The 17,204-nt window shown below is 45.3% G+C and overlaps 1 protein-coding gene across 1 annotated transcript in view; it reads right to left on the minus strand.

Moving 5' to 3' along the window:
* LOC105842638 (nephrin) overlaps window positions 1–16,982 on the minus strand; it is a 435,127-nt gene extending 418,145 nt beyond the window's left edge. Inside the window, exon 1 of the mRNA XM_038020059.2 lies at window positions 16,779–16,982. The gene's annotated coding sequence lies outside the window, so the exon portion shown is untranslated. The remainder of the gene's footprint in view (window positions 1–16,778) is intronic.
* Window positions 16,983–17,204: the final 222 nt, after the last annotated feature.

A 17,204-nucleotide genomic window follows, 5' to 3' on the forward strand; every position in this document is an offset into this window, starting at 1 on the left:
GAATCTACCACCGGATCGGAAACGCGATCCACTGAGAAGATCCGGCGAGAAACTCAGTGGGCTGTGTCTATGGGTTAATTCACTCGTCGAGCCCTTCTCAGTAAGTAAGTTTTGAAGTCGTCGTGGCCTAAAGGATAAGACGTCCGATGCATTCGTGTTGAGCGGTGCACCGGTGTTCGAATCTCGCAGGCGGGTACCAATTTTTCTAATGAAATATGTACTTAAAAAATGTTCACGATTGACTTCCACGGTGAAGGAATAAGACATCGTGGAAAAAAAATTAAACCCGCAAAATTATAATTTGCGTAATTACTGGTGGTAGGACCTCTTGTGAGTCCGCGCGGGCAGGTACCACCGCCCTGCTTATTTCTGCCGTGAAGCAGTAATGCGTCTCGGTTTGAAGGGTGGGGCAGCCGTTGTAACTATACTTGAGACCTTAGAACTTATATCTCAAGGTGGGTGGCGCATTTACGTTGTAGATGTCTATGGGCTCCAGTAACCACTTGACACCAGGTGGGCTGTGGGCTCGTCCACCCATCTAAGCAATAAAAAATAAAAAACCAACAGATCGTGTGTAGGTATTAGTAATTGTCCGCCAAAATCGAAATTTTAAATAAAATCCACACTGACAAATTTTAAAATCTACAAGTACTTGACTGTCTACACGCAATTGCACTAGGCCGTGCTATCTTAAGATAACATTAGATAAGTCACAGGAAACCGGGAATATTTGATAACGTGCCTTCGTGTTTGCTTTAAGACACTTTATAACATAATACGGGATCCATTCTTTTTTTTCCCGTTTGGTAAAAACTAAATTAAAATTTATGATAGTTTTTTTAAGAGTATATTGAGTTTTTTTTAATAGCTTAGGTGGGTGGACGAGGTCACAGCCCACCTGGTGTTAAGTGGTTACTGGAGCCCACAGACATCTATAACGTAAATGCGCCACCCACCTTGAGATAAGTTCTAAGGTCTCAAGTATAGTTACAAAGACTGCCCCACCCTTCAAACCGAAAGGCATTACTGCTTCACGGCAGAAATAGGAGGGGTGGTGGTACCTACCCGTGCGGACTCACAAGAGGTCCTACCACCAGCGTGTTATTAATATCACAGAGTTAATGATTGACACCGTCCACTCTGAGATAGGCAGGCTTATATTACGTAAGCTGAATTAGCTTTAAGTAAGATTGTACCTACCGGTGCGCGGAGGAGATACCACGTGACAACGTGACGTAAAATATTGAATATTTTTTTTATGGAACACTTATTCCCTTTCCATCCCGTAATAAGTACAACGGAGCATGTAAATAACAAGCAGAAAACACGCAATACGCCGTGATATGGCAAATGGAAGACAATACCAATAAAATCAATTCGCGTAAAATATACGTTCTCAGAGACGCGACCGTTTTTTTATCACTCAAAAACAGACAGGACCCGGATGAAATATATTCTATGGAAGAGGTTAAATAAAGGCTGGTGATTGTTTGAGGCCGAATTTGTGATCCGGATTCGGGGCGAGCGCGAACATAAATTACGCTTCGCAACAAATACGTTAATTCAACAAAAAATATCTATAATATGTATATTGCACTTTTAGACATGATTGTTGGTTTTTTTTTTTATTGCTTAGATGGGTGATCAAGCACACAGACCACCTGGTGTTAAGTGGTTACTGGAGCCCATAGACATCTATGACGGAAATGCGCCATTCACCTTGATATACCACTTTTCACTGGTGGTAGGACCTCTTGGGAGTCCGCACGGGAAGGTACCACCACCCCGCCAATTTTCGCCGTGAAGCAGTAATGCGTTTCGGTTCGAAGGGTGGGGTAGCCGTTGTAACTATACTGAGACCTTAGAACATATCTCAAGGTGGGTGGCGCGTTTACGTTGTAGATGTCTATGGGCACTAGTAACCACTTAACACCAGGTGGACTGTGAGCTCGTCCATCCACATAAGCAATTAAAAAAATAATTAAAAAATATATATATAAATAAGTTCTAAGGTCTCAAGTATAGTTACAAAAACTGCCCCACCCTTCAAACCGAAACGCATTACTGTCTCACGGCAGAAATAGGTACGGTGGTAGTATCCACCCGCGCGGACTCACAGGAGGTCCTACCACCAGTAAAATTGTTATATTTACACCAGTAACATTAGTCTTATTGCTGCGATGGATGAACGACTTCGCGGTCCAAATGGCGCTTAGTGCTTACAAAAATCCACAGACATCAATCACGCTAATGCTATCACTCACAGGTGGAATAGCTTCCCTTCCCAGCTTTTATGCGATCGAGAACTTAAAAAACTAAGCACCCTAAGGAGCTGTAGTTAGTTAGGGTTAGCCACGACCTACGAAACAATCAAATTACTGTTACGCCGGTAAGAGTAACGCCATCTATCGCCGAATAATCGAACGAATATCGAAGGACCTAGAAGCACCTAGTACGCTCGAGAAGTACAACGCCATCTATTGACAGATAGCGGAAACTACGACTAGAGATGTGTGGAATATTCTCGATAATTCTAGGCAAGAGGTATCGGCTGTAAAAGCGTCGCAGGGATGGCACGCAGTCATTCAGTAATCGGACCTACTCGAAGCGAAACAGCGAACGAATCACCTGAAGCGAAGCGGAACAAGCGAATTGAGTGTTTTAAAGTGTTTGTGAAGTGTTCTAAGTGTTGAATACAGTTTTCAAGTTGTACTTTGGTGATATTTTATTTATCCCGAACCCCCAGCGCGTAACGTTACGCTAGTTCGCTTTAAGGTTCGCCTTCAAAGTGCTCCAATCGTAATTCCAACGGAACAGGACCAGTCGCATTTCATCACCCCTTTTTTGTTTTATAAGGGGTTGACTTTTTGAGGATTTATGTTGGATAAGGTTGATTTGTGTTTTAATGCGGTGTGTAGGCGCCTCTAATGTTTTCCAAAACGTAATATTCTCGGTGGAAATGTTCCGGATTTTTCGGTCTATTTACCGTCAAAAGGGTTGCTGCGGAATTGAAATGTGGATACGGTGTTTAGTTGAAATCATTTAAATTGGAAAACAAATATATTATGTAACTGGGAAACTGCATCAGTGTGTGTGGGTAGTGAGGATGTCGATGATTAAATTTTCAATCGTGCGTAAACTATATGCTTCCATCAGACAGGCAAGAATACACATACAGCAGTAAATATTTTACTTAATTCTCTACCGATTCACTTGTAAATCCACTTTTACAATTTCTAGGTCCGTGGTGGATGAAAGGCGATTGCATGCAGCAGAGATGCGAATTTTGCGATGGATGTGTGGAGTAACGAGAATGGATAAAATACATTAATCAACAGTAGCACTTTTTTCATTCTCCGCCGTTTTTTTAATATGTCTCCACTACCGCCATTGCTCCTAACAACAGTGTTGCCATATGGCAATCCAAAAATTGTCTTTTAACATGTTAAATTATATATTACTAGCGACCCGCCCTCGCTTCGCTTCAGAAACTGTAATTTATTATTGATTTCTCCACCATTTAATGGATGTTATTATACATATAAACCTTCCTCTTCAATCACTCTATCTATTAAAAAAACCGCATCAAAATCCGTTGCGTAGTTTTAAAGATTTAAGCACACATAGGGATATGGGGACAGAGAAAGCGACTTTGTTTTATACTATGTAGTGATAGTTACTTTACAACAAACCTTACACCTATTGCAGTGTATTGACTTCAAATAAAAGTTGATTTTTATTCTTTGTGTACGTTTGGGCGATCGCCACCCGAGAACTTTATTGTTTCGTCGAAAAATCAGCATGTCAATGTAAAAGGGTGGATCGCGAAGGGTATCCGATATGCCTTTTTAAGCCTTGTACACCTTAAGATAAGGTTAAAATCTATCAAGCAACGACCTACCCTTCTAATCAGAGCGCACGATTGCTTGGAAAATATAGCTAGAACACTAGTTTCATCAGTAACATCGCTACGACAAAAAAAAATCTGAAATCTTTTCTACTAGCGGTAGGATACCTTGTGAGTTCGCACCCTGCCTATTTCTGCCGTGAAGCAGTAATTCGTTTCGATTTGAGGCCAAGGTAGGTAGCGGCATTTACGTTGTAGATGTCTATGGGTTCCGGTAAACCCTTCGTCCAACCACGTAAGTAATTAAAAAATCACACATCGTCTTCTCGCATTAAAAATATACTAGAGGACCCGCAGTAGTCGAAATTCAACTATAATTAATTAGAATTGTAAGTTTGTACACTATTATGATTGTATTTTATACTTCTATAATCACATATTTCGCCAAGGCTACACTATAAAAACATATTAATAAAGACAAACAATATTTAATCTATTCTCAATTTGACAACAGACGTCAAGAACAAAAGTTTGACAATAAATAGTGTGCATGCGTGTGTGCGTCAAATACATGGTATGTAGTGTGTGTAATGTTTTCTTTATTAATTCAGTGTATCTTTTATGCATTATTTTAAAAAAATATTAACATTGTGCACTTCTTCTCTATATTCTCTATAAGTGTGGAAAAATTCATGCTCCTCCGTCCGCGCAATTTTCGTAAAAAGGGATACAAATTTTTTCTTCACGTATTAATATATAGATATCGTTTACGTGTTTTTAATTGCTTCCTTGGCCACCCCGAATAACTATTGTATTATGGGCGTTTAAGATGAGCGCTCCGCCTTCACACGTAACCGGTTTTAGCTGTATTGCACGTTTTAAAGGAAACTTGTCGCTTTATTGACTTGCCTTACTGTTCGAAGGGCATATTTTTTTTTTTTATTGCTTAGATGGGTGGACGAGCTCACAGCCCACCTGGTGTTAAGTGGTTACTGGAGCCCATAGACATCTACAACGTAGACGCGCCACCCACCTTGAGATACAAGTTCTAAACTCTCAGTATAGTTAGAACGGCTGCCCCACCCTTCAAACCGAAACGCATTACTGCTTCACGGCAGAAATAGGCAGGGCGGTGGTACCTACCCGCGCGGACTCACAAGTGGTCCTACCACCAGTAAAAATCATAGTTTGAGGCAAACCGGAAAAGTTTGATTTTTTTTACACGCTTTATATTAGCTTCACTTGTATGTATGTTTGTATGTTTGTAACTGACTTCTATAGACGCGATTTTGACCCACTTTAAACGGCCAGATTTTATTCAAACTTTGTAGATTTATCGAGGACCGACGACAATACACTAACTTGATAAGATTATTCCATTATTCAATTTGCAAAATAAGATTTTTGCTAATTTATATAATTTTTATCTATAGTCGATAAGGCAGGAATTGATGTTAAAGTACTTAATAGTTTTAAAAATACGCTTTAATAGAACATATAACTAAAAAATGAAAAATAAATAATAGTTTAAACAAACTAAAAAACACGCTTTATATAAAATTCAACTAAAAAATAGAAAATAAATTTTAATAAATTTAAATTGAAATTAGTGTAAAATATATTTTATTTAAAAAAAAGCATGGGGTGCTTTTTAAAATATTCTTCTACTCATATTTGTCAGAAAAATATAACTAATAACACCATTTTTTTTTTTTTTTTTTTTTTTTTTTTTTTTTCCGGGTAGAGGGCCGAACCTCCTACGAGGTCCCCGCGCAAAAGGGGCGCGCGGGGTATGTGAGACTCAACGATCTGCATGGTGTTGTGAGCAGACCGCGGGCCCAAGGATTTTAGAGCCCACCCACTAAACGACTCCTCTGCACTCTTACACCCGACGTCCGATCCCCTCCGAGGTCAGAACCCGGATGAGGTAGGGGGGCTACCGCGGTCAACACTACAACCAGACGGCGCGGCTCACCCCAAGGACGCCCAGCCGACGGAGCCTTCGAGGCGAATCGAAGGCTCTAAAACGTCGGCCGTCTCGGTACGGCAGCCCGTCGGGCCGCCCAGACGGTGCCGCTGGTGTCCCGGAATACCCCGCTGGACCAGAACCAGCCTGCCGGGTCGGGACGCGATACACCGTCGACCGGTCGCTCTATTCACTCCACGGCAGCGTGCTAGAGTGCTGGTAGCGCGCCGCGCGGCCTCACCCCCTCAGGTCGCCCCTTGACCTTCACCGGGGGAACTAATAACACCATGCACCCCACGCTTTTTTTACAACAAAATATATTTTACACTATTTTATATATAACGGCCGTCTGGTGCAGTGGTAAGTGACATGGTCACTACACAAGGGGGTCGCGGGTTCGAATCCCGCCAAGGGAAGATATTTGTATTATAAATATAAATGTCTTTTCCAGGGTTATGGATGTATATTAAATATATGTATGTGTATAATAAAAATTTTACATTTATATCCGTTATCTGGTACCTGTAACACAAGTTCTTTACGAACTTATCACGGGACCAGTTAACGTGGCGTGATTGTTAGTAAATATTTTATTTTATATTTTTTATTTTCAATTTAAATTATTAAACTTTATTTTCTCTTTTTTATTTGAATTTTATACAAAGCGTGTTTTTTAGTTTTTTTTAACTAATATTTATTTTGTATTTGGTTCCAGAATCCAATCTTGTGTGTGCCACCACCCATCTTTACACATAAAAAAAACAACTTCAAACCAGAACTTATGAGAGCGTTGCCGCAGAAATAAAGAGTATTATTCGATTTGTCCACTTAATTTCTAATCAAGTCCAATAAAACAAAAAAAGAGGGTAGACAGTTTTGTCTGCTCATAACATCCTTTTTTTTAAGGGATTTTATGACCTGGTAACTAAGACCTTTAGGTCAAGTCCTATTTTAATATTAATGAAAACTGCACACGAACTTATATGAAAAATGATAATAAGAAGTGAAATGAAGTTGATTGATGAGATGATATGGGATGAAATATAATCTCAGTAAAATGGTGGTTATTTAGTGAAACTTTTTCTGTGGACTTTTGGAGGATCCCGAGAAGTTATGCGGCTATGTTTTATTTTCCCACATTTGTGAACTTTCACAGATACTAAACAGTTAATAAACCACCGTTATTACACATTTAAACCTGAAGAAACACTAAATAGACAAACTTCACTCCTCGCGTTCCCGCCAAAAAAGTCTTAAAATCCTATCCGCAGTCTTCGGTCTACCATTGAACGTGCTTGAAATATCCCGAAATATTAGGGACTCATAAATGTAAAAATCGTGGTAAGACTCCGTTAAATAATACGGTGCGTAGATCGAAGCGATCATTTAAAACAATTAGATACGGACAGGATAGTGATACCTTGATTTCCACGGTGAAGGAATAACATCGTGTAATAAAAATGAAACCCGCAAAATTATAATTTGCGTAATTACTGGTGGTATGACCTCTTGTGAGTCCGCACGGGTACCACCACCCTGCCTATTTCTGCCGTGAAGCAGTAATGCGTTTCGGTTTGAAGGGTGGGGCAGCCGTTGTAACTATACTTGAGACCTTAGAATTATATCTCAAGGTGGGTGGCGCATTTACGTTGTAGATGTTTATGGGCTCCAGTAACCACTTAACATCAGGTGGGCTGTGAGCTCGTCCACCCATCTAAGCAATAAAAAAACTTACCCGTGCGGGCTAATAGCAAACCCTACCGTAGGCAGAAAAAGTACCGTATACACAATAATTTCTCAATCAATACTTTGTGATTGGTTTAATTAATACGCTTTTATTAGCTTCAGACGTATGTATGTGTATGATTGTAACGGAATCTTTGAACATGATTTTGATCCCCTTCAAAACGTCGGATTAACTCGAAATTTGGTATACTTATTAAGGACCGATGACAATATAATATCAAAAACAAATAGAAAAAATAAATTTGAAAAAATTGAAATTCAACTAAAAAATGAAAAATAAATACCTAATTCTTGAAAAAAACTAACAAAATACGCTTTTATAAAAAATCCAACCAAAAAAAAATAGAAAATAAATTTGAATTAAAAATAGTGTAAGAAAAAATGAATAACTACTTATTTGTATGCACCCCAAGCTTTTATACAATAAAATCATTTTTTCAAAAGCGTATTTTTTTTTTTTTTAAACTATATTTTAACTTGTTTTTCGTTATTAGATGTCATCTATATATTAATACGTGAAGCAAAAACTTTGTATCCCTTTTTAAGAAAATTGCGCGGACGGACGATTATGAAATTTTCCACACTTATAGAGAATATAGAGAAGAAGTGCACAATGCTAATATTTTTTTAAAATAATGCATAAAAGATACTTTAAATCAATAAATAAAACATTACACACACTACATACCATGTATTTGACACAACACGCATGCATACTATTTATTGTCAAACTTTTGTTCTTGACGTCTGTTGTCAAATTGAGAATAGAATATGGTTTGTCTTTGTTAATATTTTTTATAGTGTAGTCTTGGCGAAATTTGTGATTTCAGAAATATAAAATACAATCATAATAGTGTACAAACTTACAATTCAAATTAATTATAGTCGAATTTCGACTACTGCGGGGCCACTAGTATTTTGAAATATAAATCTTACAATTATTTTAATACGAACCTCTGTCATGGCGGATGATGTTTATTAAGTCTATCACGAAATAACTATTTTGTTTATAACTTTTTATTTTTATTGTATTGGTGGACGAGCACACAGCCCACCTGATGTTAAGTGGTTACCGGAGCCCATAGACATTTACAACATAAATGCCGTCACCCACCTTGACATATGAGTTCTAAGGTCTCAGTATAGTTACAACGGCTGTCCCTCCCTTCAAACCGAGAACCGCATTACTGTTTCACGGCAGAAATAGGCAGGGTGGTGGTCAGGGACGTCTTAAACTAGGCTATAATAACATTTTTTACTGAGTATGACCATTTATTATTGGTAATCAAATACAGTATGATATAATAATATTAATTATATTAGAATGCTGCTGGTTTTTTGGTTACGATTGCGATAATGGTTTCTTTCGGGATTTCTGTTGAGCAAAATATTTCATTATATCTTTAAAGTAAACTTTTTGAAGGATATCACTTTCTATGCCCATAATTCACAAATTACTCAGCCGTTCTTGTAACATTGTTGTTCGCAATTCATTTTTTATTCTCTTAAGCTGCGAAAATGACCGCTCTCGACTACAGTTGGTAACCAAATTGTCGGTCCTTCGGGGCCCCCTGAGAATGGGAGCCCTGGGCACGGGCCCCGTGTGCCCTTATGGTCAAGACGGTATTGGTGGTGGTACTTACCAGTGCGGATCTATCACTATACGTTCGTACGTATGTTTTAAGTAAGATAAAAGTTTTTAAATTTATAAGATGTGTTACGTGGGTGGTATGAAAGTTTTGCAGAGTGTCACCTTGTTACGAAGGGACAATTTATTTCACTTGCAGATTACTGGGTAGAGTCGACCGAGTGAGAACGCGGCGCGGTAATCATATTGTGAATAAACTCCCCAATGTAATTACCGCGTATGGTAATTACTTAAGCCTGAGTTTCTCGCCGAATCTTCTGAGTGGGTCGCGATTCCGATCCGGCAGTAGATTCAGCGAAGCACTGCTCTTAATAGGGCTAGTGTTAACAATTCTCTCAGCTTGACCCCGTGAGCTCACCTACCGGTCTGCTCATTCGCGAAGCAGCTACTCTTGGGTTGCTAGGTCTCCTTTCGAGGCGCTCGGGTAGTTGTTAGCAAATCATATCCCTCCTGGTTGAGCCCTCGCTCGCCAACCTACCCTGGTAAAACTAGAAAGGCCTCCGAGCCACCAGTAACCTCTCAAACATAAAATAATACCGGTCCGCGCGTAGTTGAAATAGGCATCACCAACTATTGGGTAGGGAAAAAACTTAAAGCTATCACATTTATACACTATCATATTCGCATATTTACAATATCATGCAATTATATTTGACTAGAGGTCCCGCAGTAGTCGAAATTCGACTATAATTAATTGGAATTGTAAGTTTATTGTATACTATTGTACACTATTATGATTGTATTTTATACTTCTATAATCACAAATTTCGCCAAGACTACACTATAAAAAATATTAACAAAGGCAAACAATATTTAAACTATTCTCAATTTGACAACAGACGTCAAGAACAAAAATTTGACAATAAATAGTATGCATGCGTGTGTGCGTCAAATACATGGTATGTAGTGTGTGTCCACCACCGCGTGCGGCACAGGAGCGTCCGCGTCTCCCGTCGCCGCGCTCTAGAGAGACGACCGCCGCCGAGCGGCAGCAAGCACTCGCGGGGCCACGGATGCTGGCTCCGCCAGAACCGAAGGCCTTCAGCCTGGACGAGGTCATCAACCGCACCGTCCAGGCTGTAGTAGAAAAGCTGGGCGGCAGGCTAGCGGCTCTCGAGGCGAGAGTGACTGCTTCGGCCGACGTTAGACAACCGGCGGTGTCGGGTGCTTTGGCCACCCGTTCCGCTCCCGTACGGGCTCCGGCCACCAGGTCGGGCCCGGGACGAGATCGAACCAAACAAGGGGGTGGCGCTAACGCGAAGCCTCCATCACAAGCACCCCAGTCCCGTCCGCTGCCTCCGCCCCCGTCAAACATGGACGAGGGGTGGAACGTGGTGGCCCGGCGGGGTGCCAAAAAGGCTTCACTGGGAGCTCCCCAAATGGGTAGAGCGTTAGTGGCCATGGCGGCTCAGGCTGCACCCCAACAGGGTCGAGCACCTGTAGCCGTCAAGAAAAAGAAAAAAAACTAAAAAAGGGAAGAAGTCGCCGCGGGCGCCGCGATCAGCGGCAGTGGTTATAACTTTACTGCCTGCCGCTGAGGCCAAGGGCATGACATATAATAATGTGATGGCCCGGGCGCGTGAAGCAATCAACCTGGACGAGATTGGGGCGGAGGAAGGCCTCCGCAGCAGGCAGACGGCCAATGGGGCCAAGCTGTTAGAATGTCCCGGTGCCGATAGTCCCGGCATCGCGGAGCGTCTGGCGGCGAAGCTCCGTATGGTCTTGCCTGAGGAGGAGGTGCGGGTGCACAGGCCGGTAAAAATGGCGGAATTAAGAGTGACCGGCCTGGACGACTGCACCACCAGGGATGAGGTGAGAGCAGCCGTCGCTACCCAGGGCAACTGTGCACCGGAGAATGTGACCGTGGGTGAGCTGCGCCGTGGTTATACCGGGGCCAGCTCAGTGTGGGTGCGTTGCCCGTTGGAGACGGCTGCCTCCCTGGCTGCTCCTCCGCCCGGGGGACCGTCGGGGAATCCAGGCAGGCTGCGCGTGGGCTGGATGGCGGCCCATGTGCGCCTGCTTGAACCACGCGCCTGGCGATGCCTCCGGTGCTTTAGCACCGGACACGGTCTCGCCAGGTGCACTAGCTCGGTTGACCGCAGCGGTCTGTGTTTCCGCTGCGGCCAGCCGGGCCATAAAGCGGCGTCCTGCGCGGCCGCCCCGCACTGCGCTTTGTGCGCTGCGGCCGGGCGCGGGGCTAACCACCGAGCGGGAGGAAAGGCGTGCCTCCCGTCCGGTGATAACACCGAACGCAACCGGCACCGGAAGTCAAAGCGCCGGCAGAAGAGAAAGTTGGCCAGAGGAGCACTGGCCAACGCTGTAATCCCCGCTGCGGCGCCGGTGCCGGAGGGTGGGGGCAGCGGTGAAGGGGAGGGAGCGATGGATGTGGTCCAACAGTAATGGACCGCACCTATCGCTTCCTCCAAGGAAACCTGAACCACTCCGCCAGAGCTCAGGACATGCTGTCTCAGAGTATGGCGGAGTGGTCTATAGATGTGGCTGTGGTCGCCGAGCCATATTTCGTTCCCCCGGCAAATGATTGCTGGTTCGGGGACGATGGCGGCCTGGCGGCCATAGCCATAAGAAGAGACGCGGCGATCCCCCCCCTGGCGATGGTGACCAGGGGCCAAGGGTTCGTCGCGGTGCAGTTGGAAGGGACCGTCGTGATCGGGGCGTACTTCTCTCCGAACAGGCCTACTGTCGAGTTCGGGCATTTCCTGGGCGGGATCGGGGCGATTGCTCGCCGCCTCGCTCCCCGTCCAGTGATTCTCGCGGGGGATCTCAACGCGAAGTCTGTCGCATGGGGCTCCCCCCGCTCGGACGCTCGTGGTAGGCTACTGGAGAGGTGGGCGAACGCGGCCGGCCTCTGTTTGTTGAATAGAGGTTCGGTTGCGACGTGCGTGCGGTGGCAGGGCGAGTCTATTGTGGACGTTACGTTCGCGAGTCCAGCCATCGCGCGCCGTATCTGCGACTGGAAGGTTTTGGAGGGGGCGGAGACGCTGTCAGATCACCGATATATTCGGTTTGATCTCTCCGCCCGCTCCACAGTCGCAGACGTCCACGGGGACCACCCCCGTAGTGCGTCTCGGTCATTCCCCAAGTGGGCACTGAAGCGCCTGAATAAGGAGCTCCTGATGGAAGCCTCTATAGTGGCGGCGTGGGCGCCCATGCGTCCACACCCGGTCGAGGTCGAGAGCGAGGCGGGGTGGTTCCGGGACACGATGCGTCGCATTTGTGATGCGTCGATGCCCCGGATCGGCCCTCGACTTCCTAATCGCCAGGCGTACTGGTGGTCGCCCGAAATTGCGCAACTCCGCGTGGAGTGCGTTCGGGCGAGGCGCGAGTGCGCCAGACATCGCCGCCGCCGCCTGCCGCGGCGCAACGATCCGGTTGCGTTCGCGGCAGCAGAGGCCCGGCTGCACGGCGCATTTCGCGTCGCGCAGAGGGCATTGCAGCTGGCCATCAGAAGAGCCAAGAACCAACACATGGAGGGTCTCTTGGAGACGCTGGATGAGGATCCGTGGGGGCGGCCCTATCATATGGTGCGCAATAAAATGCGCCCATGGGCCCCCCCGATCACGGAGCGTCTCCAGCCTCAGCAGCTGCGGGACATCGTCTCGGCGCTGTTCCCGCAGGAGCGGGAGGGATTTGTCGCTCCCGCTATGGACGCGCCGCCGGACTACGACGGCGAAGCCCCTGCTGAGGTGCCCCGTATAACGGGGGCGGAGCTCCGTGTGGCCGTTCGCAAAATGTGCGCGAAGGACACTGCACCCGGCCCGGATGGTGTCCATGGCCGGGTTTGGGCCTTGGCTCTTGGTGCCCTAGGGGACCGACTCTTGAGACTTTACAACTCCTGCCTCGAGTCGGGACGGTTTCCTTCATCGTGGAGGACGGGCAGACTCGTGCTGTTGAGAAAGGAGGGGCGCCCGGCGGATACTGCCGCCGGGTACCGTCCCATCGTGTTGCTGGATGAGGTGGGCAAGCTGCTGGAACGCATTCTGGCAGCCCGCATCATCCAGCATCTAGTCGGGGTGGGACCCGATCTGTCGGCGGAGCAGTATGGCTTCCGAGAGGGCCGCTCAACGGTAGACGCGATCCTTCGCGTGCGGGCCCTCTCGGAGGAGGCCGTCTCCAGGGGTGGGGTGGCTTTGGCGGTGTCGCTCGATATCGCCAATGCGTTTAACACCCTGCCCTGGTCCGTGATAGGGGGGGCGCTGGAACGACATAGAGTGCCCCCCTACCTTCGCCGGCTGGTGGGTTCCTACTTAGAGGACAGATCGGTCACGTGTACCGGACACGGTGGGATCCTGCACCGGTTCCCGGTCGTGCGCGGTGTTCCACAGGGGTCGGTGCTCGGCCCCCTTTTGTGGAATATCGGGTATGACTGGGTGCTGAGAGGTGCCCTCCTCCCGGGCCTGAGCGTTATCTGTTACGCAGACGACACGTTGGTCGTGGCCCGGGGGGGGAGTTTTGCTGAGTCTGCCCGTCTTGCTACGGCTGGGGTGGCGCATGTCGTCGGCAAAATTAGGAGATTGGGCCTCGACGTGGCGCTCAGTAAATCCGAGGCCATGTGGTTCCACAGGCCCCGGAGAGTGCCACCTGTCGATGCCCATATCGTGGTTGGAGGCGTCCATATCGGGGTCGGGGTGCAGTTGAAGTACCTCGGCCTCATTCTGGACAGTCGTTGGACCTTCCGTGCTCACTTTCAGAACCTGGTCCCTCGTTTGTTGGGGGTGGCCGGCGCGTTAAGCCGGCTTCTGCCCAACGTCAGGGGGCCTGACCAGGTGACGCGCCGTCTCTATACGGGGGTGGTGCGATCAATGGCCCTATACGGGGCGCCCGTGTGGGGCCAGTCCCTGGCCGTGGGGGTGGCGAAGCTGCTGCAACGGCCGCAACGCACCATCGCGGTCAGGGTCATCCGTGGTTATCGCACCATCTCCTTTGAGGCGGCGTGTGTACTGGCTGGGACGCCGCCTTGGGTTCTGGAAGCGGAGGCGCTCGCCGCTGACTATAAGTGGCGGGCTGACCTTCGTGCCCGGGGCGTGGCGCGTCCCAGCCCCAGTGTGGTCAGAGCGCGGAGGGGCCAATCTCGGCGGTCCGTGCTGGAGTCATGGTCCAGACGGCTGGCCGATCCTTCGGCTGGTCGTAGGACCGTCGAGGCGATTCGCCCGGTCCTTGTGGATTGGGTGAATCGTGACAGAGGACGCCTCACTTTCCGGCTCACGCAGGTGCTCACTGGGCATGGTTGTTTCGGTGAGTTCCTGCACCGGATCGGAGCCGAGCCGACGGCAGAGTGCCACCATTGTGGTTGCGACTTGGACACGGCAGAGCATACGCTCGTCGCCTGCCCCGCATGGGAGGGGTGGCGCCGTGTCCTCGTCGCAAAAATAGGAACCGACTTGTCGTTGCCGAGTGTTGTGGCATCGATGCTCGGCGACGACGAGTCGTGGAAGGCGATGCTCGACTTCTGCGAGTGCACCATCTCGCAGAAGGAGGCGGCGGGGCGCGTGAGAGACGCACAATCCCGCCGCCGTCGAGCGGGGGCCAGGGAGGCGGATCTCGCCCAAGCCCTGGCCCTCTAAGTGTTTCGGGTCCCCCTCACATGTCGGTCTGGGGACCGGCGAGGGGGGCCTAAGAAGACGACGTGCAAGCTGCTCTGCACGCGTTTTACGCAAGAGCATCCGGGTGATGGAAGGCCGGCTATCCTCGACCCATGCTGGTTCTGGCCCAGCGGGGTATTCCGTAGGGTAACCCACTCTAACCGGCGCCATCTAGGCGGGCTTCGGACAGTCTGCCGACCGAGAGGGCTGGTGGTCGTGGCGCCGACGACCGCCAGTCCGGCGTCCCGAGGGGGAGGGTGATGGGAGAGATGTGCTCCGCACTAAACACTTCACTTTCCCCCCTTTGCCTTTTCATGAGTTCTGTCTCATGCGAGGTTTGGACGTTGGTTGTTGAGCGACAGGAGGTTTTAGTCAGTTCGACTCTGACATACCCCGCCCAGTATCCCCAGAAAAGGGCGGAAGTCCGGCGATTTCCTCCTGACCAAAAAAAAAAAAAAAAAAAAAAAAATGTAGTGTGTGTAATGTTTTTTTTTTATTGATTTAATGTATCTTTTATGCGTTATTTTTAAAAAAATATTAGCATTGTGCACTTCTTCTCTATATTCTCTATAGGTGTGGAAAATTTCATAGTCCTCCGTCCGCGCAATTTTCGTAAAAAGGGATACTTACAAAGTTTTTGCTTCACGTATTAATATATTTGATAATATTTTCAATCGTTCTTATTTATTTATTTTTATTTATGTACACACAAAAAAGAAGACATAGTACAGAGTAATAGGAAAATTATGTAAATAGGCATTGCTTATTTCTTTAAGAAATCTCATCCAGCAGACCCGCGAGAGCATTATGAGAATAATAATTAAAAGTGATGAGTGTATGTAGAACAGCTAAAATAACAAATACCTACAACATGAGAATTATAGTAATGCACATACACATAGCAAATATTGTTAAACTTGAATACAAAATTGTTCTTCGTTCTTATTATGATTATACAATCAAAGTAAATGGTGACTGTCTGGAAATTACTTTAATTTCATATAAAATTTAAAAATACTTGTATTTCTATTTGAAGTCGCGATTTGCAGATATAATTAACACTGTTTTTACGATTTTATTTTTTATTTTTTTATCTATATCTATACTATCTATACTCTATACTAATATTATAAAGAGGGAAGATTTGTTTGTTTGTTTGTTTCGAATAGGCTCCGAAACTACTGGACCGATTTGAAAAATTCTTTTTCCATTAGAAGCCGACATTATACCTGATGAACATAGGCTACTTTTTTTATTTTTATTTTTTTGTGTTTTTCATGTGTGTTTTAATGTTTCCGAAGCGAAGCGAGGGCGGGTCGCTAGTTTACTATTAATTATTATCCACATTTCGAAGGCAGAAGTTATTTGTCGACTTTTAGTCAGCATATTCCACAAATTTAGTTCACACATTCAAAGGTATAAGTCGTAAAAAATCTGTTTCGATTAAAAGTTTATTTATAAAATTATTGCATTTAATGTGAGTTTGAGTATGATTTTTTACTATTTTAGTGAGTTCAATCACTAACTGAGAATTTAGGATTGATGTAAAGGACGGATATCATTTAAATGTAAAAAATAATGGTTCGGATCATTCACCAAATTTTAAGATTATATTTTAATAATAATGTTTTTTTTTTATTTATACCGTTTACGAGTGAATTCATTAAAATATGCATATTAAAATGAACATAGCATCTATTTTCTTATAGTAAAACTAATTCATTTATCGAAAAATGAAAACGAATATTCAATCTTTAATGTTATTATAATCAAATTGATGTTCCAATGTATGTCCAAACATGTTTTATCCAAGTCGTTGATTTCTCCGATACTAGATTAATATGGCTTTATATTAAGTGTTTATTAATAAAATGATGAACCATATATCTCTAAAATCTCTATCACGCATTAAAAATACCTATATCGTTGTCAGAACCTTTTCTAGTGAATTATTTCCTAAGCATTCATTACCTTTATGAACAGCAAATCCAGTGAGCACATACGTCACAATCACTTTCAATAAAACATACACTTCCAATATACACTCAGCACTTATATTAAACAATCACTGAAAACCGTTTGGTTTACATCACGAATCGTCCGCGTATGGAATTCTTTCGACAATTTGGGCAGCAGTTGAACAACCCCGTTCCCGACGGACGCCAAAGCCCGACTGACGCGCGGCGTAAGCCGAGATGCGATCTGTTTCATAGATTATAATAAAAAACAGAACGCTCGCTACTGCATACATACTTATTACGTTGATTTTTTACTTCTTAAAATATTGATTTTCGAATAAAATGCAACTTGAACAACAAGAGACTTGTTTAGCTATTGTTGAATGATTTCAACTGACATTTGTTTTGTATGTTTAAACAAGGAGAAATCAAGAATTAT

The sequence above is a fragment of the Bombyx mori genome, chromosome 24 (assembly GCF_030269925.1).
Source record: "Bombyx mori chromosome 24, ASM3026992v2".
NCBI classification, from domain to species: Eukaryota; Metazoa; Arthropoda; class Insecta; order Lepidoptera; family Bombycidae; genus Bombyx; species Bombyx mori.